This window comes from Rhinichthys klamathensis, unplaced genomic scaffold (assembly GCF_029890125.1).
Source record: "Rhinichthys klamathensis goyatoka isolate OS25496 unplaced genomic scaffold, OSU_Roscu_1.1 h1tg000148l_1, whole genome shotgun sequence".
Classification (NCBI taxonomy): Eukaryota; Metazoa; Chordata; class Actinopteri; order Cypriniformes; family Leuciscidae; genus Rhinichthys; species Rhinichthys klamathensis.
Window position 1 is genome coordinate 282,545 of NW_026606683.1, and position 23,132 is coordinate 305,676.

A 23,132-nucleotide genomic window follows, 5' to 3' on the forward strand; every position below is an offset into this window, starting at 1 on the left:
GCAGACTCGCCATCTTTGCCATCTGTGATTGGCTGAAAGACATTGTTAGGACAGACACAAAGCCATCAAGCCTTCAGTCGGGACTGCAGTCACAACACTATTATTATAGACAAAAATGTGTATTGATATGTTACTTTTTTGCAGTCTTTAAAGTTCAAATGAAAATTGTCATTAATTACTTAATTACTCTCCCTCATGTTGTTCAAACCCATAAGACTTTCATTCATCTTCGAAAGAAGACTTTTTTCCAATCTATGAAATCTGATAGATTTCTGTCCCATTTCTGTCCCTCCATTGACAGCTACGACTTTGAAGCTTCAAAAAGTTCATAAAGAGATCGTATGAATCAAGTGGTTTAGTCCACATTTTCTGAAGAGACACGAATGCTTTATATGATGATCAGATTTAATTTAGGCTTTTATTCACATATAAACATTGATTAGTGGACATAAACAGAAGCTCAACCGAACCTGCTTGAAGCGAGAGAACAAACCTCTTGCTGAAGCTCAAAGGTGCTGCGTAACACAAGAATTAATCTCATTGGTTCTTGCAGAAGCTCAAAGGTGCTGCGTAACACAAGAATGAACCTCATTGGTTCTTGCAGAAGCTCAAAGCATGTTTAAGCTTCCGTTTACCACAACTGATGAGTGAGTTGATAAATGTTATATGTACAAAAAAAAGCCTAATTTCAATCTGTTCATCAAATAAAGAGATCATGTCTCTTCAGAAAATGTATTTTGTTGCGTTTAGCTGAGGTCTGTTATTCTTGAGCTCATAATAAACTTTTGTCTTAACTCATACAGTAAATTACAGTATGTGTTAAGCTTATATTAGACCTTCCATTGGACCACTTGAGATGGATTGACCCCACTTCTCTTTCAAGAAAAAAGACCAAAAATATAGATGATGACTCTCATATATGACTCAATATATAATTATTTGTCCACTTAAATTCTCTCTAGAACATTGTGAGGTACTTAGACCTTTAGATTAGAACCATATCTGTTTACAAAATGTTGTTTCTGGTGTCAGTTGAACAAACCCAATATGAACCTGAGAAGTCAGTGAGCATCTTCATTAGGAAAGAAAACTGTTCTTGTCAAGTGAGTTAATTAGGAATTTAATGGCGTTTGTATTTGTGTTTATTCTTTCAGAACCCACCACCACTGAAAACACCACAGTCCTGACACCATGTAATTAGTCATGAGTTTATCACAGTCTTTGGCTGTATTTACACTGCAAAGTGTTACGACCGCTAGGGGTCAGCCGCAACAGGAAAAGGAAGAGAGTCACACTACCAGAGAGATAACGAGTAATATGAATTTTATTGACCATAAAGGGTTAGCGTCAGGGGCAGACAAGGCCAAAATAACAAACAAAACAATTTTCTTTTAAGAACCTAAATGACCTTTAACAAAAGAAAGAAATGAAAATACAGTTTAACTTACCTAACTCCCTTACACATAAACAAAGTGAAAAATAAATACAAATAAATAGGCGTCAAACCCCCTACATCCCTTGATATGGTAACAATTACAAGAATGTTTACACACATTTAAAATAGTATCAGGTTGACAAGTTAGAATCGGAATCCAAAGACGTAGTCAATCAGGCAATAATCAGATATAGAAGAAAACCAGAAGTAGGATTACATTCAACAAACACTTACTCAATTTCACTAAACACTAATAATCTCTCTGGCACAACACTCTTACTCAATTAAATAATGGTGAAACAAACAAAGCTGAAGAGAAGCACCTAAACGGTACGACCGCTAAACACAAAGGCATAAAGCACAAAGTCAGCGAGGCTCAAAGGCAACCATGGTGTGTCAGAGGCAGTCCTTATATCCAGGTCAGGTGCATAGCTGGTCCAATCACAGTCTTCCAAAGATTAACAGAGCTTCTGAAACAAGCTTGTCAACACACAGAGAGAAAGAGAGCAAGACACACCCACACACAAGGACAATTGATACAAACACACAAAATATCTCAGAATCCTAACAAAAGTGAAATGAATACTGAAAATAGAAATATAGAAACTATAATAGTATATTAATTACCATTGTGTATGAAATGTGTTATATAAATAAACTTGCCTTGCCTTGCCATAGTAAAATAACTGCTGAAATTTACTGATTTGGCCAGTAAACCCATTGCTTTTAATGGAAACCTTGAATGTCTTGGGCAGTTTTGTGCTTGTAAAGCTAGTTTCTTCAAATATCTTATTTTTTGCAAGCTAAAACATGTCCTGGCTTGTGTTTATTTCTAATGTATGGGGCCAGGGGCGGACTGGCCATCTGTGTGATCTGGAGAATCACAGAACGGCCGGTACTCCAGGACGGCCGGCGGGCCGGCCCACCACCCGCCACCCGCCACACACGCAGTCACAGACATCCCAAGTCTCCCAGAAATTCCGGGAGTCTCCCGCATATTGATAGCGGCTCCCTGAGTCCCGCAAATTAGTTAAAATCTCCTGGAATCTAGAGCGAGCAAGAGCGCACATGCGTAGCACGCGCACGGCAGAGGGAGCGAGCGAGAGACCTTGCGTGTGTGTGCGCGTGTGCCTCACGAAGCGCATGTAAGGACCCAACCAATCAATTGTCAGTGCGGACGGGCTTTTATCTCTACTACTCCCGAATCGAATTAATCAGAAATTACTTTGCAAGTTACTTAATTGCTAGGGATGACGTTAGGAAGTGATATTCAGCGTGCAACATTTTTAATGATTACAGTAGTTAAAACAGCTAAACTTCAACATTTTAGCTGCAAAATTCCACATGCAGTAGCTAATATTAAGAAATATGTTGTGCTTTTACTTTTAAAAATGTTGGTAACGTTACAGTTGATGCTTACAAACTTTGAAGATTTTGAATACAGAAGTTACATTTGTAATGGTGTATTTTCATTTGGGATGTGGTATTATTATTTGTGCAGTAGCTAAGATTAATTACTGCATAAATGAATTAAGATTATTAAGTAATACATTCATTTTAAGACAGCTGGAATAGATTTTATTATATGCTGTTAGCTATAATTTGGATGGTAGTATCATGAGCCACAATTAAATTTGTGACACTCATGCCAGGCGGCAGGCGTTATTGTTGTTGTTGTCGAGTTTCCGCGCACCGATTGCTTTGGGCCGGGCCTAGTCATAGTCAGGGCCGTTTTTTAGTCCCAGTCCGTCCCTGATGGGGCGAATGAATTGAGTTGCAAGACAAATATCATACACCCATGCAAACTTTTTTATGTATTTTACATAAGTGTTTTATAATTTAATGTTCTTTTTTTTTTTTATGACACATTTTTTTCTTTCAGTATCCACCACTACAACCACCACAGTCCTACCAGGTAATACGGCTGCGAGTCATGGATAACCCATTATTGTCACCACTATGTTATACATAGGAAACACATTTACAATCTTTAAGTGTGTTCATGAGGTATTTAATGGTATTTGTGTTTATTCTTTCAGCAACCACCACAGCAACCACCACAGTCTCGACAAGTAAAAATGCTGCGACTGTTAGACGACTCATCATATATGACTGTGCAATGCATCTTTCAATGTACTTTACAGAAGTGTTAAATAATTGAATACTCTTTTTCTTTAACAGCCATTTCAACAACTGCATGGACAGGTATTTGTTGACTTTTGAATTAATGATTCGTTCGCGTTAGAATCACCGTAATTATGATATTCTGACTTGTATACACTTACATCTTGATTTGTATTTTTTGTGTTGATTCTATTTGCAGCACCAGCGATATTCTATCCATTCGGCTCAGCGACAGGAGACATAGAACAGCTTGAAATGGATACTGAAACCTACATATATGTTTCCTTCTCCAAGCCATTTATGTTCTTTGGCCGCAAGTACAACGACGCATACGTGAGAATTCCATTTCTCACCAATTCCAGTTCCATTGCTAGTCTAAAATGAATGCAAATGTTGTGATAACTAGAAGAAAGGCCAGCAGCGCCTGTTCTTCCTCCGCCGCCTGAAAGGTTTACTGCTTAGTCCCCCCATTATGGTACAATTCTACAGAGCGGTCATTGAGAGTGTGCTAACATCCCTCACGGTCTGGTTTGCCTCTGCATCAGCCCGTGCAAAGGCCAGGCTACAAAGAGTAGTCCGGGCAGCAGAGCGAATCATCGGCTGCCCTCTGCCCTCCATCATGGATCTGCACAGGTCCAGGTCCATTAACAGAGCTGTGAAGATTGTGGCTGACCCCTCTAATCCTTCCAACAGTCTGTCTAATCTTCTCCCCTCTGGAAAGCGGTACAGGGCCATTTTGTCCAAAACATCTCGCCACCGCCACAGTTTTTTCCCCCAAGTAATAGCCCTCCTAAATGACTTTTAAACCTGGAATACATTTTATTTAACACAACACTGTTTTGCATTCATATTGGCTTGTTGCTCATGATGTCTTTGTCTGTCTTTGTGCTGTGTTTTTGTCCTTGTTTTCTTGTCCTTCTGTTTTTTCTGTGTGTTGCCTGCATGGAGAAGACCAAATCAAATTCCTAGTATCTGTATACATGGCAAATAAAGTTGAATTGAATTGAACTGAATACCTTACTGGTGGATTTGAACTGATTTCTCTTATTTCAGGTTAATTATAACGGACTCCTTTCATTCAACCAACCTTTACCAGAAGCTCAGCCCCCCCAATTTCCCGCATATGGAACTGAAGATTTCATTGCTCCGCTCTGGGCTGACTTCGATGACTTTAGTATAGGCAAATACTGGTATCAGCAGTACACTAATGGAAGTGTGCTCACTCGCGCCACTCAGGATATAAACCAGTATTTCCCTCATAGGGGCTTTTCTGCTTCTTGGGTCTTTGTTGCAACATGGGACTATGTTCAAACATCTGATATGAGTGTACTCAATCTTCACTCAGCACCGGTAAATAGTTTCTTACTTTTTCAGGCACAAGGTCACAGACTGTGTAAATTATGAATCATGCTATTGTTTTTTTTTTCTTTTCAGGGAAACACCTTTCAATTGGTTTTAATTTCAGGTGGTGGCTTTTCTTTCATTCTGATGAATTATGGTGACTGTGCTGGTATATATTTTCCAGTGGAGGTAAAACAAAAATCAAAGGATTGAAATAATATTTTATATTGGCTCTGTATCTTGCATAATTTTTCATGGTTTTAATAGGCTGGATATGACACAATAAACTCCACTGACTACCATGTAATTCATTATGATGTTAATGGCTACATCCCAAACCTCAAGAACACGAGTAATGTAAATGTTCCGGGTCGTTGGGCCTTTGTTGTGAACAACGGAACAGGTAGGAGTTTGTTTTTAAAAAATAATGTGTTAGTATTATCAGTTTGATATATACTGTATGTATGTATAGTATATATGTGTGTGTGTTATGTCTTATTATGTGTGCGTTTCCTTTTAGAAAATGTCATAGGAGTTCAAATGAAACTATGGTCATTTTTAGACCTGACACAGCCTGGAAACGCTGAGGTTGTTTTGCAGCAAGTAGGTCACACTTTTCATGCAAAAGTTTTAGTATGGAAGCACATTTCTGCCTAAAAAGAAAAGAGTAAAAAGAAAAAAACCTTTATATCCCCTATATCTCTGACTTTATTTCTGACAGTTGTGACTTTATTTATTATTTTAAACAATCTCACTTTTGTTTTGTTTTTACAGACTTGCATAACCAACAGAGTACAATGGTAATAAAATACATCTGTCAATCTTCATTTCAGATAAAACAAGAGCTGGTCAATCGTGGAGTGTCAAGTTCCGTTGAGATGAAGTTAAGAAAAGTTGAAAAGACACCGTAATACATGACTTAAAAAGTTTCAAATGGTGACCTTGAAGATGTAGAAACTGATAAAGAGAAGAATGTCGCTCTGCAGGAAGGGAACCTTTATATTTTCTCACCCTTCCACTTCTTATTCATATATACACTCACCTAAAGGATTATTAGGAACACCATACTAATACTGTGTTTGACCGCCTTTCGCCTTCAGAACTGCCTTAATTCTACGTGGCATTGATTCAGCAAGGTGCTGAAAGCATTCTTTAGAAATGTTGGCCCATATTGATAGGATAGCATCTTGCAGTTGATGGAGATTTGTGGGATGCACATCCAGGGCACGAAGCTCCCGTTCCACCACATCCCAAAGATGCTCTATTGGGTTGAGATCTGGTGACCGTGGGGGCCATTTTAGTACAGTGAACTCATTGTCATGTTCAAGAAACCAATTTGAAATGATTCGAGCTTTGTGACATGGTGTATTATCCTGCTGGAAGTAGCCATCAGAGGATGGGTACATGGTGGCCATAAAAGGATTGATATGGTCAGAAACAATGCTCAGGTAGGCCGTGGCATTTAAACGATGCCCAATTGGCACTAAGGGGCCTAAAGTGTGCCAAGAAAACATCCCCCACACTATTACACCACCACCAGCCTGCACAGTGGTAACAAGGCATGATGGATCCATGTTCTCATTCTGTTTACGCCAAATTCGGACTCTACCATCTGAATGTCTCAACAGAAATCGAGACTCATCAGACCAGGCAACATTTTCCAGTCTTCAACTGTCCAATTTTGTTGAGCTCTTGCAAATTGTAGCCTCTTTTTCCTATTTGTAGTGGAGATGAGTGGTACCCGGTGGAGTCTTCTGCTGTTGTAGCCCATCCGCCTCAAGGTTGTGCGTGTTGTGGCTTCACAAATGCTTTGCTGCATACCTCGGTTGTAACGAGTGGTTATTTCAGTCAAAGTTGCTCTTCTATCAGCTTGAATCAGTCGGCCCATTCTCCTCTGACCTCTAGCATCAACAAGGCATTTTCGCCCACAGGACTGCCTCATACTGGATGTTTTTCCCTTTTCACACCATTCTTTGTAAACCCTAGAAATGGTTGTGCGTGAAAATCCCAGTAACTGAGCAGATTGTGAAATACTCAGACCGGCCCGTCTGGCACCAACAACCATGCCACGCTCAGAATTGCTTAAATCATCTTTCTTTCCCATTCTGACATTCAGTTTGGAGTTCAGGAGATTGTCTTGACCAGGACCACACCCCTAAATGCATTGAATCAACTTCCATGTGATTGGTTGATTAGATAATTGGATTAATGAGAAATTGAACAGGTGTTCCTAATAATCCTTTAGGTGAGTGTATATAAAACACACAGATCATCCACACACAAACATAAATGAGCATAATGAAATATGATGAAAAAATTACAATGTGAAAATGATAAATTAGATAATGAAATAATTCATTACATTAATCATATATGTTCCAACCTAATTTATCTTGAATAATAATCATTACTACTTTTTTTCTTTGTCATGTCATGCTTAGTGTTATCAAATATCTTTAACAAGTATCAGGGTTTTCAACTTGAACTGTAGAATGTGAACAATGCTAATAAACCTGTTCTTTGTCTCCAGTTACCAGAAGCATTACTCATCCATATCAAAAATACCTGCATGGAAATTACTGTGTAATATATTTTTAACCATAGAACTTGAGGACAGCAGCTTACAGCTGGTTTGCCACACTGTAACAACCCCTCATATTTAATATAGTCTGTCACAATATTACAGTTTTGTTTATGGTTTTTGACAATGAGGATATGTCACGTTTATGCTGGCAATCTGACTTGTTCCTAGAATTAAAAAAAAAAAGGTAGGAAGCTTTTTCTCGCTTTTTCGAAGTTTTTTCAAAGCTTGTTTATTTGATTCTGCATTCATTAATTTATTTTTTTTAGAAAAAAAAAAAAGAGGTGATCAAACAAGGAGTTGAAAACTTGCAGAAACCATTGGTAGAACAGTTGTTGTAAACTATTTTACTTGGCCCACTTTTGTTTAAGGCACAGCTGAGGAAAAAATTATTGCATAAATATGAATTATTCTCATAAAATTCTCAAAAAACTTGACAAAAATAGTCTTTGAGAATCTTTTTTATTTTTATTTTTTTATGACAACAAAAAACATAAAGGTCTCATACATAGACATTAACATGTAAACATGAAAATAGCATACATAAACCTGTGTGTGTGTGCATGTATTACTGGGTGTGTAGGTGAAAATAACTTAACAGAAGAAAATCTTACAGATACAACAGACATGATAAAAATGAACTAAATAGTAACAATAATAATAATAATAATAATAAAAATAAATAAATAAATAAAAATTAAGTAAAAAAAAAAAGTATATATATATAAATTTTCTATTATATTCAGTGGGGAAAATGGATCATAATTATTGCATAAATATTAATTATTCTCATAAAATTCTCAAGAAACACCAAAGAAAAAAAGAAAAAAAATGATTGAACAAAAATTCATTTCATTGATTTTAATGAAAAAATGACCGTGAAGATCCTATGTGTGACTGGAAAACGAAGTACCCCAGAGGGTTAAAGGTGCTCTAAGCGATGTTGGGTGACGTCACTTCTTGATGACGTTCGAAGTTTTGTCAAACAAAGCGGAGGCTAGCTAGACCCTTCCTCCTCCTCATTCCAATGTTGAGAAATTGGGTCTAAGTAGCATACTATAATATAACTCAAGTAAAATAAACAAGGAATCATGTTATAGTCTTTTCAGTCACTAGATGGACCACATTTTCAAGTACAGAGGGAAGACAAGGATGACTCAGGGGGTAGATTGATTGTGTATTTTACAAAATAATATATAACACCTGAACTTGAACACACAAAATATTTTACAAAATAATATATAACAACTGAAATTGAACACACAAAATATTTTACAAAATAATATATAACAACTGAACTTGAACACACACAAAAACAAATTTGATCATGACGTGAACCACTTCAATGGATGGACAAACACATGGACAACATCATCACTGACTCCTAAGAGAGAGAAAGAGAAGTGAATTAAATAAGGAACATTTAGTTGAACATGTTCTACTCTCTAATTTTAAATTTCATATTTAAAAGATCTTAGTTACCACAGAGTAATGATAATGATAAAAATAATGATATCAATCTTCATACCAATTACTGTTCATAATACAATTATTGCATACTGTTCAAAGATTTGGAAAAAAATGATTTTGATGTTGTGGGAACAAAGGTTCTAGAAACACTCATGTCAATAAAGCCCATCTGAACTGAGAAAAAAATAATAGAGAGAGATGCAAGAAATCTGAATAGAAATAACATTATTGACATTGTTTTCCTGACCATAAGTACAGTAGGCCTATACAGTAAATGACACAATCTAACACGTGGGATTTTAACAGTCAATTATTATAATGGCCTTTATGATATGTCTGACTATTAAAATGTCATATGTCTCAACCAACTTTATAAAACCATGTCAAAATGAAGAGACGTACACATAACATGTATTGTGGGTAACGTTAACAGGCTGACTGTGAGCACGTGACAGTGAAAACATTACGATTATTTTAACTGAATTAAAATGGAAAAACAATGAGTAATTAACGAGCGTTCAGAACGAACATGCTACAGTTTATTGTGCTGTAAATAAGTCAACACAGGCTTATCATGCAACAGCTCCGTTAAATGAACGTGCTAACAATTCATTTTCCAGCATTAGAGGCTAATATATGATGGCTATGCATTCAAGACTGTTTAGCAAATCACCAGCACGTTGGCAACGTTAACTTTCCAATGAAATGCATCACAATTGTTTTTAAAGTTAAACAAATAAAAATTGATTCGCATTTGATACTCACACTCTGAATGTCATCCATTTTCGCTGGTCCTCTAATTCGGTAGGTGGCGTTGTCACTAAAAACCTAGGGTCCTAGAAATGCGGTCCTAAGTGGGGTCCTGAAAATGCAGCCTCCGGGACTGCAGGCAGATGCTACTCAGCGGAAGGGTCTGACCCAACAAAAATCCAGTTTGGCGCTGTTTGACAGTGTGCGCGTGCTTCGGACGTATACGCACTCAGAAAAAGTGCATAATAATGTGAGAACAGAACGCCAATGAAATGTTTACCTGTCAAAGCTTTAAAGCACGAGCAAATAATGAACTTTTGTGATTGCGAATAAGTGCAGTGTCCTGTGAGTTTAACTCTACCGCTGCATTAACATGTGATGTGAATGTACGTCGAGTATTGGGACTGCAGCTCATAGAATGTGCGCTGTAGCACGATACTATCATATTATACTATATCATATTTTAGTTTCCATGCGCTTAATGTGTTTCCACAACAATGTTAGTGAGTAAATCTACTGAAATGGCCAAATGATGAATGAGAGAAAGCCGTGTGCAGTGCGTATGCTAATATATTTAGTTGCTCAAGCAAGTGGTAAAATATTTAACCATGTATTTATATTAAAATCTGATTCGCAAACATTTTAAATTAAAACTTAAAATTGACAAAAACAGCAGACTCATACCTTTTCTTTTGCATTTAAATTTTAATACAAGAAATCCTGCATTTCACAAAGAACTTGTTTTTCCACCTCCACGAATGAGACTAGTATCGTTCATTATGTCGTCTTGTTGAGGTAATTTGTAGTCTCCTTGCTTTACCCCGGTCTTAAAGTAAAAAGATGACTGTGAAAAATATAAGTATGCAATTAAATACATTTATCTAAGTCTATTTTGACTATAGATCTCAAAACTCCTCCAGTAGCCCCTTAAATAAAAAACGAACAGTCCTAACCAGAACGTTCATTAATTTTTTTTTTAACCTATTGCTTTTCTATTGGCCGTTTGTTGGCGCAGCCATTTTCGTGAATTATAACCGGTTATTTTAGTAAATTATACGGAGGAAAAACACACAGACATCACTCGGCATTCTGTTGGACCGGAACATTCTTTTTATTAGCATATACCCATTTATGGATAGCAGATCACATACACGTGACACACGTGAGCAGTATGAGGGCACACATCACAAACTTTAACACCCCCACTTGTTCTCATACTGTGTAGATTACCATTATAACAACATAACACATGAACAGTCTTGTATTTCTCTGGTGATGCATTTACATGCCAAACATAAGACTTTTGAACTTTTCAAGTTTAAACTTTGTTACTGGTTTAGTCATAACATCAGCCACCATTTCTTCAGTGGGGCAATACTCAATTGTCACTTTACCATCACTGAGTGCTGATCGAATGAAATGATACTTTATATCTACATGCTTGCATCTTTGTCGACACACTGGGTTCTTTGACAGAGCAATGGCACCTTGATTATCTTCAAAGATTTGTACTGGCTCAAACAGACAACCATTTTCCATGTCATTCAACAACTGTACCAGATACATGCTTTCCTGTGTGGCTGCTGCCAGTGCCATGTACTCAGCTTCACATGTAGACAAAGCAACTGTGGACTGTTTCTTTGACTTCCAGGAAATTAAAGGACCATTTTGAGTAAGACTAAAACAGTATCCTGTCGTACTCCGCCTGTCATTTAGATCTGATGCCCAATCAGCATCACTGTATGCCACAAGTTTGAGATTTTCCTCTCTTTTCTTGTAACATAGTTCATAATCAATTGTACCTTTCAAGTACCTCATCACATGTTTCACTGTAGACCAGTGTTGTTCATTTGGATCAGACAGATATTGCGACAATTTACTGACAATCCAACTTAGATCAGGTCTGGTACATGTCATCAGATAGATCAAACTACCCACTGCCTCACGATACCTTTTAGGATCAACAGGATCATCATCACTGTTGTAGTCAAGTTTTTGCTCACATGGTGTTGACCTGGGTTTACAGTCTGACATATTGAATCTCTCTAGTACCTTTAAAATGTACCTTTTCTGACTCATTTTCACGTACCCTTCATTCTGATGAAAATCAATTCCTAGAAAATATTTTAGTTTTCCCAGATCTTTCATTTTGAATCTCGCTGTCAGCATCTTTTTCACACAATTCAGTGAATCATTGTTACTAGCAGCAATGATCAGATCATCAACCCAGATTACAACAATCACTCTCTCTTTTCCAGTTTGTTTGCTGTACACACAGTGGTCAGCTGAATTCTGAACAAAATCGTTTTCACTGAGGTAGTCGTGCAATATTTTGTTCCAATTTCTACCTGACTGTTTTAACCCATACAGTGACTTGTTCAGTTTACAGACTAGTTTCTCACCTATATCTGACTTCACTTCAAATCCTTCTGGCTGTTCCATGTAAATCTCACAGTCAATTGGAGCATGCAAATAGGCCGTTTTTACATCCATCTGGTGAAGTTCAAGATCATATTGTGCTGCCATTTGCATTAAGGCACGTACTGAAGTGATATTTGCTGTTGGTGAGAAAGTCTCTTTATAATCCACCCCCATCACTTGACTATAGCCTTTTGCAACATATCTGGCCTTGTATGTCTCAGTCTCATCTGCATTGTTTTTGACGGCATAGACCCATCTACCCCCCACTGCATGTTTACCCTCAGGTAGCGTAGTTAGAGTAAATGTGTCATTTTCCTCAAGGGAATTAATTTCCTCTTTCATGGCCCTAGCCCACATCTGTGACTCACTTGAACTCATAGCATCCTTGAATGTTTGTGGTACACCACACACTCTGTAACAGAAGTCCACATTAGTCAGAATATGATCATCACATTCCACATCAGAAACATAATCAGACAAATATTGAGGAGGTCTCCTGTTTCTCTGAGGATAACGCATACTGTGATCAACTACCTCTGTCTGAGCGCATTGCTGATTTTCAGTCTCATTTTGAGATTTATGAGTCTCTTCTGGGATCCGATCAGTCACATTTTCTTTTGACTGGGAGGATACATATCTTTCCCCATGGAAATCATCATCTGACATTGAAATGTCAGTCTGTGTTTGGTGTTCAGTAACACACTTTGTTACAAATCTCACAAGCCTGTGCTTGAGAACTTTTCCTGTGTCTGGATAATAGACCAGGTATGCAGGGCTGTTTTTGTCATACCCTACAAAGATCCCTTTTTCACATCGTGCATCTAACTTCTTTTTGTCCTGCTTATATGCATAACATGCTGAACCAAAAACTCTCATTTTTGAAAGATCGGGTTTTCTCCCTGTCAGTGCATAGTATGGGGTTTGCCGTATTCTGCCATTGTAGCACCTGTTGCGAATTACTGCAGCAGTCATTACGGCATATGTCCACAACATCTTGGGTAGATTGCTCTCTAAGAGCATACATCTTGCCATTTCAAATAGCGTTCTCCAATTTCTCTCAGCAGTCCCATTTTGATGGGGTGAGTAAGGTGCTGAGGTCTCATGTCGAATACAGTTCTTACTTAATAGAGACTGAAACTCTTTTGCCATAAATTCTGTGCCGTTGTCTGATCTAACACACTTTATAGTCCCATAAGGGGCTGTATCTGCGATAAATTTTTCAGTAGCTTTCACAGTGTCACTCTTAGCTTTTAGAAAATACACAAACACTGAACCTGAGTAGTCATCAGTAAATGCAAGTGCATACTTGAAACCGTCTTTAGCTACTGGGTCAATAGGACCAGCTAGATCTGTGTGCACTAGTTCAAGTGCAGCCTTAGCTCGTGTGTCAGGTTCCCTGTTTCTACCCTGAACAAATTTACCTTGTGTGCAAACCTCACAGTTTAGGTTAGATTTATCAATCTTACTCTTTCCCTTGATCTTCATTCCCTCAACTACATCTTGCAATTTGGAAACATCATCATAATTGCAGTGGCCGAGAATCTGATGCCAGGTTTGAATGTCATAACATCCGTTACAACTATCATTGTCCTCGTTGACAGTGTTCAGATAGTACAGTCTGTTGTATTCTTGAATGTGAAATTTCGTACCACTCTTGTGAATGAGTTCATCACGTCCTTGTTGAAAGTTGATCGAGGCTCCATTCGTCGTTGCAGCTTTAACAGAGAAGATGTCCTGCGGGTACGATGGGATGTACAACGCGCTCCTCAGCGTCGTCTTCACCTGTTGTCCCTCTTTGTCAATCAGACACAGCTCCGCATCTCCTCTTTTCAGCGCCACTCCACTCGCTCTGGTCCCGTCAGCCAACTCAATGTAGTGTTTCTCCGGCTGGAATTTGTCATCGAACTTTTTGAATTTTTCAATGTCTGTAATAATGTGCGATGTCGCACCAGTGTCAACCATTAGTCCCTTTCGTTGCACACTGTAGAATTGGCAGTCACTCGCTCTAAAGACAAATGTGTGTTCGTCGTTGTCCTCTTTGTCAGCGGCTTGTTTAACATTGTCTCTCTTTTTGCGTCTGCAATTTTCATCTTTGTGCGTCGAGCTCTTACAGTAATTGCACCACAGTCTTTTGTGACTTTGGTTCGGGCAAGCACGGGCTTTGTGTCCCTTTTGACCGCAGTTATAGCACGTAAAGTCCGAGTCTGCTGACGTTAGCCGTTCTCTTCCCCTCTGTTGCGGAGCTGAGGCACTCGCTCTCATCACGTTATCATCACTCGCGCTGGTGTGAAACTTTTCAGTACTTTCAAAACTTCTCAGCTTGGTTTTGAACTCTCCAAACGTTATGTTTTCATCACTTTGTGTGATATGGATGGCGAACGGTTTAAACGAGTCTGGCAAACCTTTCAAAATCATCGCAATTAACAGTCCATCACTGAGACTCTCTTCGGCATTTCTCAGAGCTGTGATTGCGGTTTCTGCTCGAATAATATAATCCGTGACGCTCTCATTTGCCATTTTCTGCAGCGACGTTAACTCTGTGTACAGGCTGATTATTCGCGGTTTTCCTTTACCAGCATAATAACCTCTCAAAATCTGTAGAGCTTTCCTACCGTCGTCCGCTGCATCTCTCATTACAAGAGACAAACTTTTGTCATCCAAGTATTGAATAAGCTCAGCATATGCTTCCTCGTTTTTATCGTCTTCATCCTCTTCATCACTCGCGGGAGGCTCTGATAAAATGGTTTCCTTTAGGCCTTGCAAACGCAGGTGGCCTAGAAATTTTGTCTCCCAAAGTTCGTAACTCTTTTCATCTCCGTCGAAATACAATCTGCTCCATCGGTTACCTACTTCTCTCCTGGGCCCATAACCTGTTGGCGCAGCCATTTTCGTGAATTATAACCGGTTATTTTAGTAAATTATACGGAGGAAAAACACACAGACATCACTCGGCATTCTGTTGGACCGGAACATTCTTTTTATTAGCATATACCCATTTATGGATAGCAGATCACATACACGTGACACACGTGAGCAGTATGAGGGCACACATCACAAACTTTAACACCGTTATTGGGGGTGTGTCAGTCTGCTGCCGGATCCCTTTAACAACCAGAGAGCGAAGCAGTCACAGTCACTCTGCACACAGACGATATAGATTTTGAATCTGTTGGCAGCTCGTGTTAAAAGTCTCACTGATCACAACTTTGTTCTTTTCTCATTTAATGCTGTGTGTACTTATAAGCTTTTCCTGAAATTCTTGTGGTTGAACAGTTAAGTTTTGTGTGCACTTTTTTTTGTCATTTTAGCAGGCTATTAATATGTTGGGTAGCTCAGGCTGCTTAGCTAGCTGCTAGTCACTCACTTAAGTTGCTAGTCTCTAGTCACTGAAGTTGGCACTGACTGACTGAAGTCAATGAAGTAGGCTTTTGGATTTAATAATTAGACCAGTTTTTATTAAACATAAAAAATGCATAAGTGGCTCATTAATAAACAGGCACCTTGTCCTTCGCCCTCCATACAGGGGCGCAACTACCCAGTGTCAGAGGGGTATGCAGCAACAATTTTTGCGCCCCCCCTCAAACAAAGAAAAATAAAAAAATAAGTGTGCCATGTAATAAGTGAGTAGGAACGAGTGAGAGCAACAGATAAAAGTGCAAAATTGTCATTTATTAATACAATTAAACTATAGTTACTCCACCGTGATGAACCCCCCTAAAAAAACTATAAGCTCAATTGGAACAGCAATACCAGTGTTTCTCACAGGATTTTAGGTAAAACTGTGGTAGGTGGACCTCTGTTTGTCTAGGGGGGTTCGGGGGCATGCCCCCCGTAAGAAAATTTTGTGTTCTTTAATGTTAAATTCATCAGTCTGGTGCACTTTGAGAGTTCAAAATTAAAAGCTCAAACCCATATTCAGGGTGCAAATTAAACAAAGAAAAATTCAAACCTCTTTTAGTTAGTGTCTGTCTACATTACACTACTACATAATAATAGTTATAATATTAATCCCATGATAGTAATAGCCATAGGCCTATATTGTAAAACAAATGCACTGAAAAATAAAGGAAACTTTCATAATTAGTTTTGTACTAATTTCTACTTGAAAGAGATAAGCACATGATGACATGTTTCATGGGCCGGTGTGTCAGAAAAAAAACTAACGCTGACTTTTTTTGACCAATGCATTACACCGGCACTAACCCAGCGCCGCCAATTAAGCAAAACAAAAAAACAAAAAAAAAACAATGGGCCGCCGATGTACGAGTTTTATGGGCCGTTAATAAAAAAAATAAAAAAAGTATGAGATGTATCGGCCGAAAAAGCACGTCGGCCCACTGGGAATCTCCCGGTAGTCCCGATGGCCACAGAGATATAGATAGCCTAGATGCCTGGATGTCACACTTTAAATCCTACCTGTTGGCTTTCAGCATGCACTTATTTAGCTGCTGTCGCATCAGTTGACATGCCATCTCCTTTTCCCGCTTTCTTTTTCTATTTTTAGCCCCACAGCATTTTGTTTTATCCATCTTTTTCGACAACTCACTACTCGTACCTGCTCGCTCAGCGCTCACGGCGCCCCCGCGTAGAGGCCTGCATTTCAGCCCGAGCCCGACGGGCCCCGACTTATTTACGCTTCTAGGGCCGGGCTTCGGGCCAATTTTCACGTCATAGTTCACACGCGGGCCGGGCCTCGGGCCTGTTTTAGGCTTATCTTTTTTTATAGCCTATTTTAGACATTAATTAAAATAAAATATGAGAAGATGACGATTGAAAAGCAAACATAGAAAGACGTTTTATAACCTATCACACTGACATGACTGACACATGACAGTCTGCTCACGCACACGCACAGGTTTCCCGGCGGCGCGATCTGAGATTCGTGCGACCGGCTCGTTCTGTGTTTAGTGTCCCGGTGGCGAGCGTGACTTCAGCGCAGCTGGAAAAAGTACGACTGGATTAAAACCTTCCACTGTGGATGCTGTGCTTTTTCTTCACGATGCTCTGAGACTGTTCTTAGCCATGTTAGGAGGTTGTTTTTTGTTTGATTGGACTTTTGGAACTATTGGAAATAAGAATGGCCATGTTCTGTAGTGAAGACTTGATTTTTGAGGTAAGATAACCTGCATGTTTGTTTTTAATGTAATTTATTTGATTTTTTTAGATTGCATTCTCTGTATTGTATTGTAAACTCATTTAGTTTGCGAGAGCTGTTGCGACTGAGCAGCAGAGCAGTTTGCCTCAGCTTTTCAAAAATGACAATAAACGTTTAAACAAACGTTAACTGTCTGTGTGATATGCTTAAGTTGTTTTATATATATGGATTGTATTGTAGCCAAGTAAAGTGTTGATTTGAGAGGCTATAAATGGATCAAACATGTTTAACTCACTGTCGGCTGCTTGGTCGTCATAAAAAAAAAAAAACATTTTTCTAAATTAACTTTATAAAGAAATGAAAATAAACTTACTGGTAAATACTTTGCCATTGAGAACAAAAAATATCTGTTTTACTGACTGCAACATAGGGCAGGCTGTGAATATTTTTTTTTTTTTTTTTTTTTTTTTTTTACGGGCTCGGGTCGGACTCGGGCTGATCATTCTAATGAGCTGTCGGACACGGGCCGGGCTAGGGCCTGAGCGTCTCGGGCCAGGGCCGGGCTAGGGCCTAGATTTGAGGCCCGTGCAGGGCTCTAGCCCCCGCCCCGCGCGCTCGCGATATCACCCCGCCCCCCTTCTCCATGAGGGCGCCTACTCTAGCCTGTTAGTCCTCTAAAATTTTATATAACATTGAAGAAATGCAGAAATGATTTAAAAAACGCACAACAGCAGCTACATATAGAAAATATGTATACATATATGCCGCATATAGCCATGGGCGTAGGTTTGGTCTCAGCTTTGGTGGGGACATCCCCCCCCCTCCATCTATTTCATCTCATTATATTGTATCCTGACCCCGATACACCATCCTGTATACTGTCAATAAAGAGCTAGTATAACTGTATAATCTCAAAAATGCACTCTCAAAAAATAAAAACCTGAGACTGTGTAATGCTGAACAACCAAACATTTTATTTAACATAAATTATTATGTAGGCCTACATTAGTATTTACACTAACAAAAACTACTGTCACAAGGAAGTACTTTCAGAACTTGTGGAGCAAAACAAATCTAAATAAATAAATATAATAACCTTTTTCTATTATAAACACTTTTTACCCTCCAGTAGGCCTACCTCTAACAAATACTCACACTCACGTTAATACCTGGGAATGTGAAATGCTGAACAACCATACGGTTTACTGCTTCTATTGTTCTCAATTGTAAGTCGCTTTGGATAAAAAGTGTCTGCTAAATGAATAAATGTAAATCTGTTGTGGTTTGATGCTGTCTTTCCTGCATACAAAATGGTTGATTAATTTTGTAGTCTATCCTATGGCTAGCAAGTTTAACCCTCCTACCAGATATTGTTATTTGGATATTATCAATCAAATAATGATTCATTATATTTGAATAACCAACAGTGTTAACTTTTGCCTTTTTAACATTGCCAACATGTTTTTCCAGCACATGTGTCTAGCAAGTAGGCTACACTCACAAATACATTACATAAACAGAATGTAGAAACGAAAAATGTCTCAGATGATCCACTGTTTATGACTGCAAGATTCTAAGTTAAGGTAGGCTAATTAACATTCAGTGACTTGCTAACATAGCATTCTATCATGATAGCGCGACTTCTATGAGTCTATCCGTGCTGCACACCCCTAATTAATGCTCCTAACCTTGAAAGATTGCAGAAGCTAGGTTTAACTGTAACAATATTCTGGGTAACCAGGATCACCAGTTAATACTATTTTCCACAGTAGAATCTGCATTTGAAAGCCTCGTCAGTCACTACTACTGCTAGTTATTTGTGTGGCTAGTTATTTTTGCCTACTTACACTCTGCTTTATGAAAAAGCTTCGTATGTCCCCTTTCTTCTTCTTGGGTGACATAGCTGATCTACAAAGTACAAAAAGGGGCAAAAAACGGAACATTAAAATGTTTTACTCTGGCCTTTGTATATGGGAGGCAGAGAGACAGCCCTGGTAACTTACCGTCGGCGTCGTTACGCGCGCACACACACACACGCACACACCACCCGCTCGCTGCCAGTGAGTGCAAGCACAAAAAGTAGTCCCGGCCCGCGCGTGTAGCCTGCCTGTCAGATACCCAGCCACCAATCAAATTACGGCGTATCTTGTACTGTCGTCATCCTGGCCGTTGGAATCGATCCAAATAGCAGTGCAAAGATCCAAATGCAGCGCAAATATCAAAATAGCAGTTCAAAGGAGCTTGCTATATTGGTGGGGACAAATTTGTCATCTCAAAATATTGATTGGGACTAGTACCTAGCGTCCCCCCCTAAACCTACGCCCTTGCATATAGCGCATACCCACTTTTTGCGCCACTGCCTCCATACAAGCTGTCTCTGTTGAGCTCAGCTCACCTGCTAGCAACAGTGAACATGCTGCCTCTGACAAGCCCAGTACCTCTGCTTCCGACACCGAGCAGAGCCTTGTTGCATCCACAACGGTAAATCCTCCAAACGCATGTCCTCCACAAAATCCACATGCACCATCCTCCAGCTCTGCATCTGTGTCGGAGCCAGCAACATTCTGCCCTCCCCAAAACAGACAATCCTCCTCCAGCTCTAGCGTGTCTGTTCCCCCTGACTTAGAATAGTATAGCCCATCCCAGCCCAAGCTAAGTAGCTATCCTAAGCGCCCATTTGGACAGGCTCTCAGGTGTTTCAATGCGGGCTGGTATCAGTCTCGACCATGGCTCGAATATTCTCTCTTACGTGATGCCAGCTTTTGCTTTCCCTGCCGTAAATTTAGTGTCTCCAATTCAGAAAGAGATGACGCATTCACAAAAGTAGGCTACACCAATTGGAAAAAAGCGCTGATAAAAAACAGTGGTTTTCAGAAACATGCCTCCGGCACTGCGCATGTCAGAGCCATATCTGCGTGGCAGAATACCAGTGCCGGACAGAGACCGATAATACCATTGTTCACCAGCTTGGTCAAACTCACATAGAAAAAAACAGATATTATGTAAAAAGTATTGGGGAAGTTATTCAGTTTATGGCGGTTAATGAACTTGCTCTACGTGGGCACCATCACGGGGGTGGGGATGAGGAAGGTCTTTTAATTCGGCTATTTGATTACACCCTCCAAAAAGACCCTAAACTCGCAGAGATTGCAAAAAGCATTCCCGAAAACGCGAAATACACGTCCAATTTGATTCAGAACGAGATAATTCAAACTCTTGCCAAAATGGTACTAAAAGACATCCAGACCAAATATGAGGAGGCCGACTCTCCTGGCCTTTGTATTAAAAGTGATGGTACCAGGGATCGGTGTAACATTGAGAATTTGTCAGTCATCATTAGATTTGTCCGCAACTCAATCCCAGAGGAACACCTAATCGGCCTCATTGAATTGAATCAGCTTGATGCTGAGTATGTGTGTGACCAAATTCTGTCTAATCTGTCTGACCTGGGTTACAATGGTGACAATTTAGTGTCTCAGTGTTATGATGGTGCTTCTGTCATGTCAGGAGTGAGGGGCGGTGTGCAGGCTTTGCTGCAAAACAAAGTGGGTAAAGATATCCCATATGTGCACTGCTACAACCACCAACTCCATTTGGCAGTGGTACATGCAATGCATGCAGAACCTGTGGCAAAGAAGTTCTTTGACTGGTCCAGTTCACTAAACACATTTTGTCACAGACATTATGTTGCAAATAGATACAGTACACCCACACTGAAAAGACTATTAGAAATTCGCTGGACCAGTCATTATGATGTCACCAAGTCTATTGTTCACAATGAGGATGTCATCAGGAGGCTTCTGTCTGAGATAGCAGAGGATGACAGTGCTCCATTTGACATTAACACAGAGGCATGTGGTCTTTTGACCCAGCTTAACAGACAGAACTTCTTTGACACTGGCAAATTTCTTCTGCATGTGCTTGGTGCGCTGAAGCCAGCCAATTCAATTCTGCAGTCCCAAACAGTGGATTTGTGCACTGCAGGGGAAGTGGTGACAGCTTCCCTGGGCACACTGAAGGAGATGCGATGCGACTCATTCTGGGAGGAGCATTTCTCTCAGTGTGGAAGTAGGCCTACCAACCCACCTAAAAGAAGACGGATAGTTAATTCACAACTTGTCAGTAGTGTTATCGTGTCTACAATAGGGCATGGTGGTGACTCTGATGACCAAACTGCTCCTAATCAGACTTTTAAAAGGGCTATGTTCAACATCCTTGATAGGGCTATTGTGGAGATGGAGACGAGATTCTCTCAAAGAAATGTTGATTTAATGAGGGCAACATCATTTCTCCTACCAAAATCAGCGTCTTTCCTTGACCCTTCTCTCCTGAAGCCACTTCAAGTGCTTGCAGGCACAGAGCAAAATAGTATGACCTTGCAAAATGAAATTGCTGTGGCAAAAGCAATGTTGCTCAATAAACTGTCCACTGATGCTAACCTCTCTGAAGTATGCAAGTGCATTCAGCAGTACAAAGAGGCCTTCCTCATTTTGCATAAGCTGTATGTCACAGCACTCATCATAGGTGTGTCCTCAGCTGCATGTGAAAGTTCTTTTTCTACCTTGAGCCGCATTCTCACCCCTCTCCGAAGATCAATGCTGCATTCAAGGAAGAGAGATTTGGTCATTTTGGCACACGAAAAGAAAATCACAAAAGGTCTGGACATGAATCGATTTGTTTCTGAATTTGCCAAGACTAGCCGCAGACTGGTCCTGTAGATAGGATACACTGGATGTATCAGGGACCTGATTAAATCCACGAATAAGTACCACTAAAAAATATATATATATATTTACAAAAAAAGTTATGTTGCCTCTGCTAATCATATCATAATTTCAATTCTTAGTTTCACAAAAAATAGCTTTTATTTCAACTCTCTAGGTCTCCTGACCCCCTGCATGTAGCCTAATATGTTTCCTTTTATCTAGGCCTACATTTTTACATTTATTCATTTAGCAGACACTTTTATCCAAAGCCACCAGAGAATAACATTCAAATACTGTTCTCATACTGTTCAAATGAGCATATCAAAATTGTTTACCTGGGGCCGCATTCACAAAGAACCTTTTAAGAGGCTACAAGTAGCTCCTAACTGGCGAAACTCCTAAAAATAATGGGCGTGTGACTCATAACTTTAGACTCCTAATGTGTTTTACTAAGAGTACTTCACGAAACATTTAAGCCCTAAAAGTAGCACCTACGTCTGGGACAGTTAAGAAGAAGAAACAAATTAATTTACCTCTTGTCTACAAACGTGACTTCAGATTCATTTAAAAAACTCTCATCCTTCTCGGTAGCCTACTCGTGTAGCACGTCTTCTCACAAGCAAACACAGGCAATCACCGTGATCTGATATATATGAATCTGTCAATAATAATAATATCATCATCATATTATTAATGTTGACCTGGTTTGATTAACTTTTATGTGATAGCCCTATAGTCTAATAGGGGCCCTGTGCCTATCTCTGGGTTCCTGGCTTAGAAAAAGATCTGCACTAAAACAGATTGTGTGTAGTATAGCTTAATTTTGCGCCGATTTTTTCAATTGTTTATGTTGCCCCCCCAAACAAGCCAAATGCCCCCCCAAACATGACATCCTGGTACCCCCTCTGTTTACCGACCTGTTTAGCAAAAACAGAGCTCCTGAATGTCGGATTGGAAGCCCCTCTGCCGAGTAGCCTCTCGCTGCATCCTGCGGTGGACATCCAACCCAACCACATCCAAGTGTGACGTCAGAAGCCACCACGCCCATGCCCAAATTGGACGCATTCTCATTAACATTTAAAAACAGGAAGAAGCATCGAGAAGAGAAGACTAGAAGACGAAGGTAACTGCGAAACAAAATGCACAAAACACACTTGCGGTTTTAGTATTTTAGTAAACACTGTTCAACATAATACGGATGAGTTGTAT

General features: G+C 39.5%; 2 protein-coding genes across 2 annotated transcripts in view; both read left to right on the forward strand.

Moving 5' to 3' along the window:
• The window catches only part of LOC130090616 (uncharacterized), a 145,557-nt gene that overhangs the window by 90,081 nt on the left and 32,344 nt on the right, over positions 1–23,132 (forward strand). The window lies entirely within an intron of this gene.
• Positions 3,324–23,132, forward strand: part of LOC130090617 (sushi, nidogen and EGF-like domain-containing protein 1) — a 72,125-nt gene continuing 52,316 nt past the window's right edge. The window contains exons 1-2 of the mRNA XM_056258070.1: positions 3,324–3,350; positions 3,475–3,507. The gene's annotated coding sequence lies outside the window, so the exon portion shown is untranslated. The remainder of the gene's footprint in view (positions 3,351–3,474; positions 3,508–23,132) is intronic.